The following is a 14,598-nucleotide window of genomic DNA, read 5'->3' on the forward strand; positions in this document are numbered from 1 at the left end:
AAAAGCTACTGCCCAATATTTATGGCCCATCAGGGAACATTTTCCTGTTTATCTCTGTGTCAACTACAACTGATGATGGGGAGGGAGAAGACGATAAAGCTGAGAGTCCATGCAATTATTATCTCCTTGAGCCAAATGAGGTGCAAGATCCATTATATTCCCTTCCCACCTCCATCTAACACCTGACTCTGAGTCACTATGTGATGCTTCTACCAGCAGAGTAGCAGTTATTTTTCTGGAATCTGAAAGAAAAAAAAAAGTATAGTCATTTTCCACACATTTTCTTATCATGAAGCTAGTTGGTTGTTTTTTTTTTTGTTTTTTTTGTTTTTTTCCTGTCCAAGAGGGCTGATGCCTTTAAGAGCAAATAATAAGGAAGAACAAGGTGACTATTTAGCATGGGTGGAGGAGAGGGGAAAGAAATTCTGATCCTGTCCACGTGGCTCCCCAGCGACTCTGGGCAAGGAAGGAATAGAGGTCAAAGAGGCAATGTGCCCTTCTAGCTAATCTTGGTTTCAAATGCCAAGTCCTGTAGTCAGGTGAAGTGGAATTCAGCAAAGTTGCTGTGGTCATTAACTTCCTTTGTCTTGAGGACAACACCCATATTATTAGATTTAAAAGCAGTTTTTCTAGGCCAGTAACCTCTGGCAGAAGCCAGGGCTTATGACTGCATAAAGCAGAAATAAGCATGACAATTTGCAATGGCCACAGTAGGAAGGTGGATCTGGGGAGGAAGCCGCAGTGATAGCTGTAAATGAGTAGGACATAGATGGCATGAGGGATTTGAAGCTGGGAGGATTCTAAGCCACCTTATCTAGCTTGTTTCCTTCACAAACTCCAAACCATTGCTCCCGCTTCTGTTCCCAGGCTGTGCCCAGAGTACTGAATTCCAGCAGGTCAGGTAAAACCCAACAAGGGCACGAGGCCGAGTGGTCAGCAGATTGATGGCCAACCGCAAGGAAACCTATGTGCCTCTGAGGAGTCCTGTGGGTGCACTTGGCTGCAGAAAATCTTTTTTATTCTTTTGGTAGGGATCTGAGGCCATGTCACTTTTTTCATGATAGTATAAACATTCATGAAGATAAAAAAGAATGGAGATGCCCTCTTACCTTGTCAGTGGCACTGTTAATTAATATGTTATTTTTAGAGCACATTCTGGCACTGCAAGAGCTAAATAAAATGATCGTGCCCTTTGAGCTAGAATCCTCATCTTGGGGTATTATCTAAAGAAAATATCTTTTAAGCCTTCTTCTGCAAAGATGTTTACAGCTACCATAACTGGAAACAATCCAAATGCTCAACAATTAGGGTGTGATAAACAAACTTTGGAACTTTAATATGATAAAGTCTATGGCAAAAATGGTGGATATCTGGACTATATAAATATTTAGAAAGCCTCTGTAAAACAGTGCTATATTAAAAAGGAGAGCACACACTATCCCAAGCATAATATGGCAAAATATTATTATGACAACATGAAAACCATGTCTGTACAATGATAAGACCAGAAAAGACCACACTTTTGTTATAATTAGTGCTCGGAGTGAATGAGGACTTTGTATTTTTATGGTATTTTAAAGTTGGCTTTTTTAAAACATAAAACAGTAAGCATGTTTTAAAATACAATATTTAAAGACATTATTCAAAAAGCATTGAAACCATCCACGTATATTAGTCTGCCCATTCATAGATGTGGACTTCTGACTTATATCACAGGATCAACATAAATTGGTGGCTGTAGAGAAGCCAATGCATTTAAACAATATATAATTGGCCTTACCTAAAAGTAAGTGCTAATTCTGCTTTCAGTAATAGTCCCCTATTTCAAATAGTCATTATATAAGTCAAAGTTAAGAATTTCATAACTGAAGGGGGATTCAGAGTCAGAAGACCAGATCTGACCTAAAAGGTCAAGTGAGAAATTCATGGGAAGATGGTCAGGATCGTGGGGCATAGAACAGAGAGCGAACCGCCAGATGCATAGATTGATATAAAGAATCAGCTTAGAAGCAGATCACAAAAAGGGCTTTTTGTCATCCCAGGGGCAGCCTTTACTCTCCCTAGCCCTTATTTTCAGATTTCAGGTGACAGTGACACAGCAACCCCGTAGACAAGACCCATTTTAGGTTTTCTAGAAAGAGGTCACATACATTGCATTCAAGTTGTGTTGCAGTTAAGAAGGCATGTGAATTCTGAATTCTAAATAAACAGTGTAATTTTTAGTGATGGACACCATAATGCACTGGTCTAGGTCATATTAGAAATATCTTATTTTCTATTGCTGGAATAAATCAAGTAGCTAATTGGAACAAAATGCATAAAATAATTGAATGTCATGCTTTGCTGAGCATTTAACAGGAGTGCTTGGATCTAGAATTATTCATGTAAGGATTTCCTTATGAATTTGGTGGCCAAACCCCAAATTCCTTCTTGCTGGGGTGTTCTGCTTTAGGGAGCAGTATTCTTTTTCACTCAGCTCACTCTTCATGAAATCAAATGAGAAGTCAAAAGCCCTCTGTGAACGTTGACAAAGCACTGTTCACCCTTAGGGCTTTTCTACAACTGCTTTTCCGATTTTATATCAGTAAACTTTCCCCAACTGTTCAAATCAGCAAGAACCATTGATTCATGGGTGCTACATTGAAAGCAATTTCCACTGCTCATTTCCAATCATTCTCACTAGTCAGCTTTTCTGAATCACTATAGCTATTAAATCAACACAGATGCAAATGGCAGGTCTGCCTCTCACTCTGTGAATTTGGATCGGCTTTGATATCACGAAAGATTCGTTGAATCCATATCATTCCCGTCAGTGTGAAGTAGTGGAAAGGGACAATTTGCAGCCAGGAAACCTGGGTTTAAGCCCCCCCGCCCTTGGGTAAGTTGTTCATACACAGAATCTCAGGATCCTTACCTGTTACACAAGAGTAATAGCATCACTTCCTCCTGGGAATGTACAAGGATCAAATGGAATAGTAATAAATGGGGAAATGGTAATTAAGCTCCACAGCATTATTTGATTCTCTTTAAAGGAATGGTGTTTTGGTAGTTAACCTGCTCATTTTCTTTTTCTTTAAGATTTTATTTCTTGTTTTGGTAGAGAGAGAGAGAGAGTGCACGAACAGGGAGAGTGGCAGAGGGAGAAGCAGGCATTCCACTGAGCAGGGAGCCCAATGGGTGGCTCAATCCCAGGACCCTGGATCATGGCCTGAGCTGAAGGCAGATGCTTAACCCACTGAGCCACCCAGGTGCCTCTCGCCTGCTCATTTTCTATGTTGGCTGCCTTCTCCCTAACCTTGTTCAGGACTTATTTAATAATATGATCTCAGACTGTCGCCAGAAAAATCTTCCTTCTCTGTTTTTGGTCTTCTCTCAGATTGTATGTATTTCAGTAAATTAAATGGTAACTTGAAATAAGTGGCAAGCACTAATAGATAAAGCAAATGTATCTTCATTTCTTCATCACATCTATTACTGTAGAGTTCCTATTCCACAGGAACATGGAGTATTTATAACTGAACTATCAAGCTTGCACTGTTTTGTAACTTCCCTGTTGATTATATAGAAGTATCTACTAATATTTCCTTTTCAAACCTACTGTCTACTTTCTTAAAGACCATGATTCTCACCTACAACCCAGACATACACTTATCTCTTTGTGTAAATGGGTGGTTCTCAGCCCTGGCCACAATTAGAAACACCTGGAGAGCTTGGGCACAATACACATATAAGCCCATTTCCAGCCCCAGAGATTCTATTTTCATGGTTGGGGATTAGTCTCAGGCATATCTTTTTTTTTTTTTTTAAGCTCCCCGCATGATTCAAATGTGTAAGTAAGGCTGAGAATCAGGTTTTACATTTTAATTAACTAGAATTAAGAAATCATTGAGCCATAATTATGGCTTGGCCAGTCCATATTTTGGTCAGTCAGAAGGCCATCATCACCATGCTACCTAAATTCAGCTGGGACTATGCAATGAAGAATATTGAGAAAAGCACAGGTTTTGGAATGAGCAAGGAGTGAAATCTCAGTTTGCCCCATTCTGTTACCATCAGCCAGCCGTCTGCCCCCCATGTCCTCATCTGGCATGCGAATAGAAGAACACCCAGCATACAGGGCTGCTGTGAGGCTTCTATCAAGAAATACACATAGAGGAGGTACTAAAAATGATAGCTCTGTTGAAATTTAATGCAACAAACAAGGTCCTTATTTTCTCAGTGAGCAAAGTGAATAGAGAAGGTGAGAAAAATTGCCTTAACGCTAAAACTAGGAGGTAGTTTCTACCAGCTAAATCAAATGAAAACTTCCTGGTCCTATATATCTAGTCATATTTCTCTTGCAATAACACTTTTTTTTTGGTCTTGAGTCTCTGCTGAGGCTTCAAAGCCCATTAGGAATCATGTACCATCATATTTCATGCAAAACATGCCAAGGTATAGAAAACTTGATTCTGAGATCCCTTGCTCCATCCCTATTCCAGAACATGGCATGTTGCTAAATACTGCTTAGCTAAAGCCATGTTTTTAAGTAAGTGTTTTTTAAGATTTTATTTACTTGTTCATGAGAGACACATAGAGAGAGAGGCAGAGACAAAGGCAGAGGGAGAAGCAGGTTCCATGCAGGGAGCCCAATGTGGGACTCGATCCCGGGTCTCCATGATCACACCCTGGGCCGAAGGTGGCACTAAACCTCTGAGCCACCCGGGGATCCCAGCTAGAGCCATTTTTAAAGAATCTTTCCCAGGAGGTTCTTTGAGAGCAGGGCAGCCTTCTTAGCCCAAAGATCAGGAACTGAAAGGAAGTCAACTGGAGAGGGAATCACCTCTATCAGTAAAGAGTGCTGTACTAGGAGGTCCAGGTGTTGAGGAATGGGGTGATAGGCAGAGACTTGAAGAAATCCTCAACTTGACACTGAGCCACAGGGCCAGCATTTGGGCATCTGCCACTGCAAAGAATACTGATGCCGTTTTCCAGTAGCCCCATGCAGGTGAGACCTTGCTGTCTTCCTCTCATCCCTCCCCTGTGCAGCCAGGGGGAGTACAGTGAGCAGGGTGCCAAGGAGAGGAGAGTAAGATAGCACCGTGAACCAAAGGCCATGCCACCACCCCTGCCATCCATGACCTGCCAGGCCTGAGCTGGAAAATAGTTTCTTTAGATTGGATAAGCATTTGCAATTTTGATTTAGATGACACCTGATCTTCCAATAACTTGGAAATGAAGCTCTCCTAGTGCCTCACAGTGATGAGAAAGTCTATAGGAAGAACTCAAGACAATGATCAAGGGAGGGAAAGGGAGAACCAATAGAACAGATTGGGGGAAATAAAGTGAGAAAAATTAGTATTTTATGACAACATCCTACCCAGTCCAGCTCATATCATATTATTGTATATATTTCCTCCTGAGGGTCAAATGCTTCCTTGTCAGTGCCAGAGTCTAAGTGTACAAATGACTTGAAATGATATCAGGGCTCTTCTGACACAGACCATGTCAGTCCTGTGGGGGCTCGATGTGGGACTCGATCCCAGGACCCCAAGGTCATGACCTGAGCTGAAGGCAGATGTTCAACCACTGAGCCACCTGGGTGCCCCAGCTTTATAGGATTGTTTTAAGGATTAATGAAAGAATGTAAATAAAGTCTTCAGCACAATGCCTGGCACATAAGAGCTCAATAATGACAGATTCTAATATAATAATGATGATGATTACAACAATAATCATTATTATTTTTTTAATTCCAGTATAGTTAACGTACAATGTTATATTAGTTTCTGTGTACCATATAGTGATTCAACAATTCTATGCATTACTCATCAGAGTGCTCATCACAAGTGTACTCTTAATCCCCCTCCCTATCTCATCCATGCCCCCCACTCACCTCCCATCTGGCAACCACCAGTTTGTTCTCTATATTTAAGTGTCTGGTTTTTTGTCTCTTTTCCTCTTTGTTTGTTTTGTTTCTTCAATTCCACAAATGAGTGAAATCATGATATTTGTCTTTCTCTGACTTATTTCACTTAGCATTATACCCTTTAGATCCATCCATGTCATTGCAAATGGCAAGATTTCATTCTATTTTATGACTGAGTAATAAATACTCCAGTGTGTGTATATACGACATCTCCTTTATATATTCCTATATCCCAACTGGGCTGCTTCCACATCTTGACTATTGTTAAGTAATATTGCAATAAGCATAGGGGTACATACAGCTTTTCAAATTAGTGTTTCCATATTATTTGGGTAAATACCCAGTAGTCAAATTACTGGATTATATGATAACTCTATTTTACTTTTTTGAGGAACATCCGTACTGTTGTCCACAGTGCTACACTAGCTTGCATTCCCATCAACAGCGCGTGAGGGTTCCTTTTTCTTCACATCCTCACCAATACTTGTTATTTCTTGTGTTTTTTGTTACAGGCATTTTGACAGGTGTGAAGCAATATCTCAGCGTGGTTTTGGTTTGCATTTCCCTGATGATTAGTGATGTTGAGTATCTTTCCTTGTGTCTGTTGTCCATCCGGATGTCTTCTGTAGAAAAATGTCTATTTGTGTCTTCTGCCCATATTTTTAATTGGATTATTTGTTTTTGGGTGTTGAGTTTATAATGACCATTATTATTGAAAGGGTATTGTCAAAGCAAACTGCCATATTTACTATTGGGTAATAATAAATATATTACCTCAACATCAGAAGTTGGGGAAGAGAAATGTCATAGATGCCTCCAGAGTTTTCCATCCCTCTCCATTGCTTCTTTATATCCCCTGCTCCTCCCACAGCTCCCAGCTCTACCTTGGATAGGCAGTTGTTCTGTGTCTAGTGGTTACAGTGTGGAAACTATAGTCTCAGGCACCTTGAAATGATGTTATCAAATCTACACAAAGGCAAACAGAATGGTGAAGGCAGGACAGGCCCACTTCTTCACCTTATTCCTTTTTTTTCTACACAACATAACCACAACCATGCAAGAATGAAGAAGTAGTTCAGACTTCTCTGTGGCTTACCAGCAGGTAAAGAAAATCACAAAAGAGGCAGAGATTTCTTTAAAATATACTTCACCAGACTATCCTCTATTACAATAAAAGCTCCAGAAGAAATTAATCCTTTCACTGCAATCCCCTTGAAGATACACTCAAGTTCCCAGTCTTGCTCTGCAGAACTCAGGTTTGCCTACCACTACTTTGCACATCTGCTAAGAACATTTCAACCCAACTTTTGGGAAATCTAATTCTATCCACTTGAGGTTTTAGTGCCTTTTTCTGAAGGAATCTTTTCCCAGGGCTGAGTTGTTCAGTCTAGACTAGCATTCCACTGGAGCTCAGTGAGGACAATTAGAGTAGACTTGGATAGTCTCTGTCTACTGGCCTGCTAGGTCAGGATAAGTACTGTGAGTCGGGCTCCTTTAGAGATCTCTCCACCTGGGAAGCCTGGACCATGCTTTCCTATTCTGAATCTTGAACAGGAAGCTGTGGGACCACTCATCTTCACTACTATCCCCAGCACAGCCGTAATCCATACAACTGCATACTTCCCAAGCACGCACTCAGAGGTAGGACTTTGAAATTAATACAAAGAAAGCAAAGCATTTCTCTGCCTGAAAGATTCCATCTTTTCCACCCCTCCTCAGAATGGGGTTCATGTCAATGTTGTTGTACAAAGCCTGGTTAGCTTCTTCCATCAACCTCTTGCTCCTCCTTTTCCTAATTATGCCAATCCTTGTTCTATCAGGAATTATTTAAAATAGTGATTTTTTTTTAAAAATTTTAATGGCTGTTCCCTCAACTACAAAAATGCCCAGCCAAAGCTTTGAAATTACTGTTCATATTGACCTAATTAAGGTCTTAAACAAGGTGCCTCCCTCTTCTTCTAGTTACATTATTACATTTTTTTCTTCTACTTGCCCTTTTATGTAGATATGGTATAAATACAAAGATTTTTATTTGCCAGAACTGTGTCAGGAGATGAATACAAATTACTGTGTATCTGCTAAACACTTAGCACTTCTTAGGTGCCAGGCAGTGTTCTAAGTGTTTTACAAACATTAGCACATTTAATCCTCGTGACAACCCTATAGGTAGACATTATTGTCATCCCCATTTACACGTGGGAAAAAATGAAAGCACAGAGAGGGTAGGGAATTCAACAAAGGGCACACAGCCAGTGAGTAGTAGGATTCACATCCAGGCAGCTTTGCTCTGGGGACCATGCTTTAACCAGTAGTTCATCTTCTCTGGTTATGTGCCTTTTTCTCATTTCTTATCTTACTGAAAAAAATTCCTAATGTAGGTGGTTCTGTCATTTTTTACATGTGGAAAAGAAATGGGACTCTCAAAAAGCTGAGTGGCTTTTCCAAGTCACAATTTGGCAGATCTCAAACTCAGAGCAGTCTTATAAATCCAAAATCTGGCTTCAATATGTCTGCTTGTCTGGATTTACACAGACTGTCTCTGAAGGGTGAACATGAAGGAATTTTGGTAGAATTATATTTCCCCACTTGATTTTGCAGTCAATATAATCATTTGATCAGACCTCTAATGCAAAGCACATGTGTCCAGAGGGTCCTATAAGGAATCCATTTTGTGAATTACAGGAAACGCCATAAAATATCTCCACATAAAGTGGGCAAGGATCAAGGCTGCCATATTTTTATGAACATATGAATACACCCTTAACCAAAATCATATTTTCTCCTTGTAAATGAGGATAAAAATTACATTTTTTGACCTTTAGATCATTGGATCTTGTATTTATGTGTTTCTCAAAAGAATTCACAAAGATTGACAGTCATTTGAGATGCTCCTAAAAAGAAAAAATATTTTTAAAAATTTAGCATGCAATGGACAGGCAGTAACTACTTCTTTATGGATTGAACTATTGAACAATTCATACTTTGATCATTATTTAGCAATTTATGACTTCTGAGAGACCACTTATCACTACTTCCTGAATGATTTTCCAAAACAAATGCAAATCAAAAAAAAAAAAAAGGAAGAAAAACAACAAAAATAATTTAATCTTTTTGATGGGATCCTGGTTGTAATATTGATCTCCCCCATATCGTTACATAGTCATTATTAGCCCAAGGTATAGACAGCAGAGACGCTATATACATTTCTTGTACTGAAACTTAAGCTCTTCTGAGTTTAAATTTCCCAGCTTTGCACCATAGGCCTCTTTCTAGAATCAATCACAATATACTTATTAAGTACCTAGTATGCACAAATCACTGTATTGAGCATTAGAGATTCAGAAAAATAAGACATGGCCCCTGGCTTCAAGAAGTTTGTGGTTTACTGAAGAAGACAGACATGCAAACAAATGCAAGGAATACTGTGAGACAAGTATTGGTTAAATCACCTGTAAAAGACTGAGATGCCACAAAGGGGCAGAAGGGTCGGCAATAGCTCAGAGGGGACTTTCTTTCTTTTTAGCTAGGTCTTGAAGGATGAGTAGGAGCCAGTTGCACAGTACCTGAAATGAATAGAAAACTTGTCGAGAACCAGAATATAGAACATCTTGTAAATATGAAAATAGTTTGGACTTGTAGTCACTATTCCTAATAGTGGGACACTATTGAAGAATTTAAGTAGAAGAATAATGGGATTTAGTTTCCCTTGTAGAGAGATCAGAGTGATGACAGTCTGCCGGGTGTTTCCAGAGACCAAGGCTGCAGACAGAGAGGTCAATTAGAGATTATTGTAAGAGCCCACAAGAAAGATATTTAGGAACAAAACGAAGAGAGGACAGAATTTAGATGATCGACAGGTAGATAGATAGATGGATAGAGAGAGAGATGATGGGTAGTCATAGAATTGGAAGATGTGGAAGGGAAAGAAATGAAGCTGACTACCCACTTGTGTAGCTGATACAGATGTATCAGTTAAGGTGCTTTCAGGGAATTTATTATCTCCAATAACCACAAGTGTGTACATCAGGTAAGCCCAGGACTGGTCAAGTAACCAAGTCCATCAGAATCAAGGCACCTGGGATACCTGGGTGGCTCAGTTGGCTGTGAGTCTGCCTTCGGCTCAGGTCATGATCCCAGTGTCCTCAATGGGGGCTTCCTTCTCCCTCTGTCCCTCCTCCTGCTCATAATTTCTCTCTCTCTCTGAAATAAATAAGTAAAATATTTTTTTAAATTTTTTTTTAAAAATCCAGATTCCCTTTCCTTCCATCTCTCCACTCCCCCTCTACTGCTCACAGTCACAATATAGTGCTAGCTCGCAGGTGCAAGCGTGGCACGTGGACACACCACTAGATGCCTTTCTCTCAGAGTGAAGGAACGTTTCCCAGAAACCCTCAGCAGACCTCCTGGCAAGTCTCATGACCAGAACTGAGGCAAATGCCCCTGCCTAACCCCATCACTGACAGAGGGAACGAGGCCACCACTGAGCAGCTTAGGTCAGTATGACTCAGCCGGGGCCGGTGTCTGCCCTTCCTGGAGCGCTAGAAGGGTACAGACCAGAGCGAAATCCTGTCTCTGAGGAAGAGTCAGAAAACAATGAGGACCAGGTAGGAATGAACCTTGTCTGCTACAGGGAAGATGATTCATCTGGCTTCTTTTCTTCCAGTCTAGTTGTGGAGGCAAGGCATGTCGGGGCAGACTAACTGTAAAAGCAAGGTGCAAAGTAGAATTTCCCAAATACAAATAAGAGAGAGAGAGAGGGAGATCAATGTTTTGCAGACTCAGAGGATAAAACAGACATATTGCATCATTTTTGTTTTCAGAAATGAAAAATTCAGCCCCCAATGCGATGTTTGACCTGCATGGTAGCTAGCCCTAGGGGCTTAGCAAACATGTGAATAATGGAGAGTCACTCGCCCTTTTTTCAAATGGGAGGATTTCACAGGCTCTATAGACTGTATCTTTATATAAATCCCCTGAACTCCTCCCTTTTTAAATACAATCTGTTCATTCCCTCCTTGACCTGAAACTGTACCTGTCAACTGATACACTTTTTACTTCAAAACCAGCCCACTGTTCAAATGGGATTTTTTCCAAAAAGGAGAAATTTTTAATTTCTCTAGGTATTTTAGGAGGATGGAGACTTCAGCAGGGATATTACACACTTTTTGCAGCTTATAGCCCCAGTCTTCTGGGTCCTTCTACATTCTGGAGCTCTGTCTCTAACTGCTTAGAAATATTGCTAATGTTGTTTGAAACAAAAATGTGTTCTCCTGTGATTAACACTAGTCCAACTCAATTATTTTTCAGCTTTATTATCATTGAATAAACTAAAACCTTACGGTGAGTCTAATGAATATATGTCTTATTCAAATAAGTCTGGTTGAAGTTGATGTTTTTAATAAAGAAACACACTCTCTGGAACACGTTGCCTTAGTTCATAATGTAAAAGAATAAAATTCTTTCTGTTGAATCACCATTGCGTAAAAAAGCGTAGCAAGAGTGCCAGCTCCTTTGTTGTACTTTGTGTAACATTAACCGGAGCATTTAATAAACAAACTAGATGGTGAAAATTCCCTCATTTAGCAGGCATCCAGTTTATTAATAGGTTAGGATTTTGACCCTTCTCTAGATGAACCAACAGACAAAAACAAAAAACAGAAACAAAAACCAGAAAGCTTTGTTTGCTGTGTATTGGTTATTTACCTACACCTCAAAATTTATCCATAAAAGAGTAAAACCCCTTTGTTGTAACTGAAAGGTCAAATCAACTTCATTGTCCCTGTTTTTCTAACATGCTACTTATTGAACAAGTCCTTTTATTCCCCGCTTTTAAAATGCTTAAGTTGGAATGCACTAATGTGATAAACGGGTGACTTTCATCCTGGTCACCCAATTCCATAAAGTCAAATGATCAAAGACTAAGCTATTTCTCACCTCACTTTAATCTCACTGCCTCCATGGAAGATGGAAGGTAAACAGTCACACAGATCTCCAATTACCAATATCAAGATAAAAAAGAAATAGCTTTCCTTTTCCACCTTTGAAATTATATATGGATTGATGTAAAATAAATTTCAGAGCCTCAGGTACTCAAGTACTTACTTTCTGATCGAAAACAATGCGTTCTGAACAAAGAATAAGGGATTAAGGAGGAGTCGTAACCTGGTTACCAGGCAGTCTCCGTGAGCACCAGGACAGCCCAGATAGGTTTCTACTATGAAACTCAGCCTTCCTTTCTTTGGCTTTTTGATTATTTAGATTAAAATTCCATTGGCACACTATGATTTGTATTTTCCCAAGAACCTATATAGCCGATACGTAGTTAAGGGAATTAAAAAATTATTAAAAGTTAAAACTGTATGTAGTCGCCTCAGAATAAAAAATTTAATTTTAAAAAATCATTAAAAGAAATCCAAAATGACAAGGAAAGGTAGAAACAATTCGATATATTGCTTTAGAACAGAAACATATGGAAGAATATTCTAAGACCATTGTAACACCAATACACCCTTTGAAATTTTAATTAGGGAAAATAAAAAGCCAGGAACAATTCTCTTTTGCCTGTGGGTTGACTGTCCTGCTTAGAGTCATCATTGCTCTGTGGGGAGAATGGCCCTTTTATTTGCCTGAATTAACAAAAATAATTGGTTATTTTATATCTGCCTTAAAAATAACTCCTCCATTAAATGCTTTTCTTTTCTATGGTAGTATTTGGGATTTTTATCCAAGACTTAGAATCAGTCCAATACTGTATCTAAGGAAAATCCTGATTTTTTTTCATTCATTTCTGTGCTAGGATGCAGTGCTCCCATATTCTGAACAAGCAGAGATCTATGCTGCTTTGTTTTCACACCTCTAACAGTAAACTGGCAATCCTACCACTGGTTGACTTAAATTCCAAAGCTTGGAGACCATCCATCCACCATCCACCATCCACCGTTAGTATTATAGGAAACCAGCTTTCTTGGGCACCTGGGTGGCTTAGTTGGTTAAGTGTCTGACATAGGCTTAGGTCATGATCTCAGGGTCCTGTGACCGAGCCCCTATGGAGCCTGGCATTGAGTTTGCTTGTCTCTCTACCTCTTCCCCCATTTGTCCTCTCTCTCAAATAAGTAAATAAAATAGTAAAAAAAAAAAAAAAAAAACAAACAAACAAACAGAAAACCAGGTTTCCAAGGTTTTACAAGTTGTTTGTTCGGTTTTGGTTTTTTGGTTTTGGTTTTTTTTTTTTTTTTTTTTTTTAAGAGAGAGTTACCCTTGAATCATCAACCATGCACATATCTCTACTGCCGGGTGAAAAAGTGTTTTTTGTTTTGTTTTTGTTTTTTTTTTAAAGATTTTATTTATTTATTTATGAGAGACACAGAGAGAGAGGCAGAGCCTGATTTTAACTGGTCATTTGAGATAGGTTTCAACATTTGGATAGTGCCATTATACATTTAATCTGCACTCTCCATGTAAAAGAGTTTAATGTCAAAAATAATAATAATAATATCTCCCCTGATAAACTGGTATGTTTATTACTTTCATAGTTAAAAAAAATTTATGTAACCAACTTGACACATTGCTCATTTTTGCACTGGCTGCCAGGAAGCCAAATACAAATCTAAAAAAGATCTCCAGCTCTTAGTAACAATAACTCTTATGGTTTACTTCATGGTTGTTTATAGCTTGGGTCTCTTTTTCCATTTCTTTTGTATTTGCCTTATAATTATATCTTCTGCTTTATGTCCCTGAAATCTTTTTTTTCTTTTTTTTTCTTTTTTTTCTTTTTTTTTCTTTTTTTTCTTTTTTTTTTTTTTTATTTATGATAGTCACACAGAGAGAGAGAGAGAGAGAGAGAGGCAGAGACATAGGCAGAGGGAGAAGCAGGCCCCATGCACTGGGAGCCCGACGTGGGATTCGATCCCGGGTCTCCAGGATCGCGCCCTGGGCCAAAGGCAGGCGCCAAACCGCTGCGCCACCCAGGGATCCCTGTCCCTGAAATCTTTATTGGAAAGAGATGGCATATGAGTAAATTCAACAATTAAAATATTCTTACTTTAGCATAACAATTTTTTAAATTTTAAAACATACGAAAGGCCTCATTAGGGAAATACTAATTAGATATGAAAACAGGGTAAAACAGAAATGAACATGGTGCGTTACACTAGACATTAAGTAGGCATTAGTAAAAATAAAGTTTTTTCTCTAGCAAGGTAGGGGGAAGACTTAAGGAACATTTTTGAGAGGCCATGAAATGGAGGACAGTTTTGTCAACTTTTTTACATCCCCTCAAATATCCCATCATTATGACGTTATACTGGGTTATACTTAGTTCATCGTATTTCTGACTTTGCTGTTGTTAGCTTTGATTTCTTGAGAATATGACCCACGATTTAGTCATTCCTATATATAATACAATATCTGATCCATAGTAGGGCTTCGATAAATATTTTTGAATGCCAAGTGAGTTTTCATCTCTTCATTGACTTTCCTGTGTGAAGACGTTTTTCAAAGTGCTTTCTAATCCTATGATTTCAATGAATACACTTTAATTTATGTTGCCATAGATACCATTTCCTAAATATGGTGCTTGATACTGCATCTTGACTCCAGTCGTTTCATCTGTGAATGGGTCATTATCAGATTAAAAGAAGCCTACATCCAAGCATTTGTCTCAATGTTGATGAAATGTATCAAAATCAACT

General features: G+C 39.0%; 1 protein-coding gene across 2 annotated transcripts in view; it reads left to right on the forward strand.

The window, feature by feature from the left end:
* B3GALT1 (beta-1,3-galactosyltransferase 1) overlaps positions 1-14,598 on the forward strand; it is a 503,874-nt gene that overhangs the window by 436,183 nt on the left and 53,093 nt on the right. Inside the window, exon 1 of one of the 2 annotated variants that reach the window (XM_038584726.1) lies at positions 10,423-10,512. The exons of the other annotated variant lie outside the window; for it this stretch is intronic. The gene's annotated coding sequence lies outside the window, so the exon portion shown is untranslated. Of the gene's footprint in view, positions 1-10,422; positions 10,513-14,598 lie in introns of those variants that run through there. 2 annotated transcript variants of the gene reach the window in all.

This window comes from Canis lupus, chromosome 36 (assembly GCF_011100685.1).
Source record: "Canis lupus familiaris isolate Mischka breed German Shepherd chromosome 36, alternate assembly UU_Cfam_GSD_1.0, whole genome shotgun sequence".
Classification (NCBI taxonomy): Eukaryota; Metazoa; Chordata; class Mammalia; order Carnivora; family Canidae; genus Canis; species Canis lupus.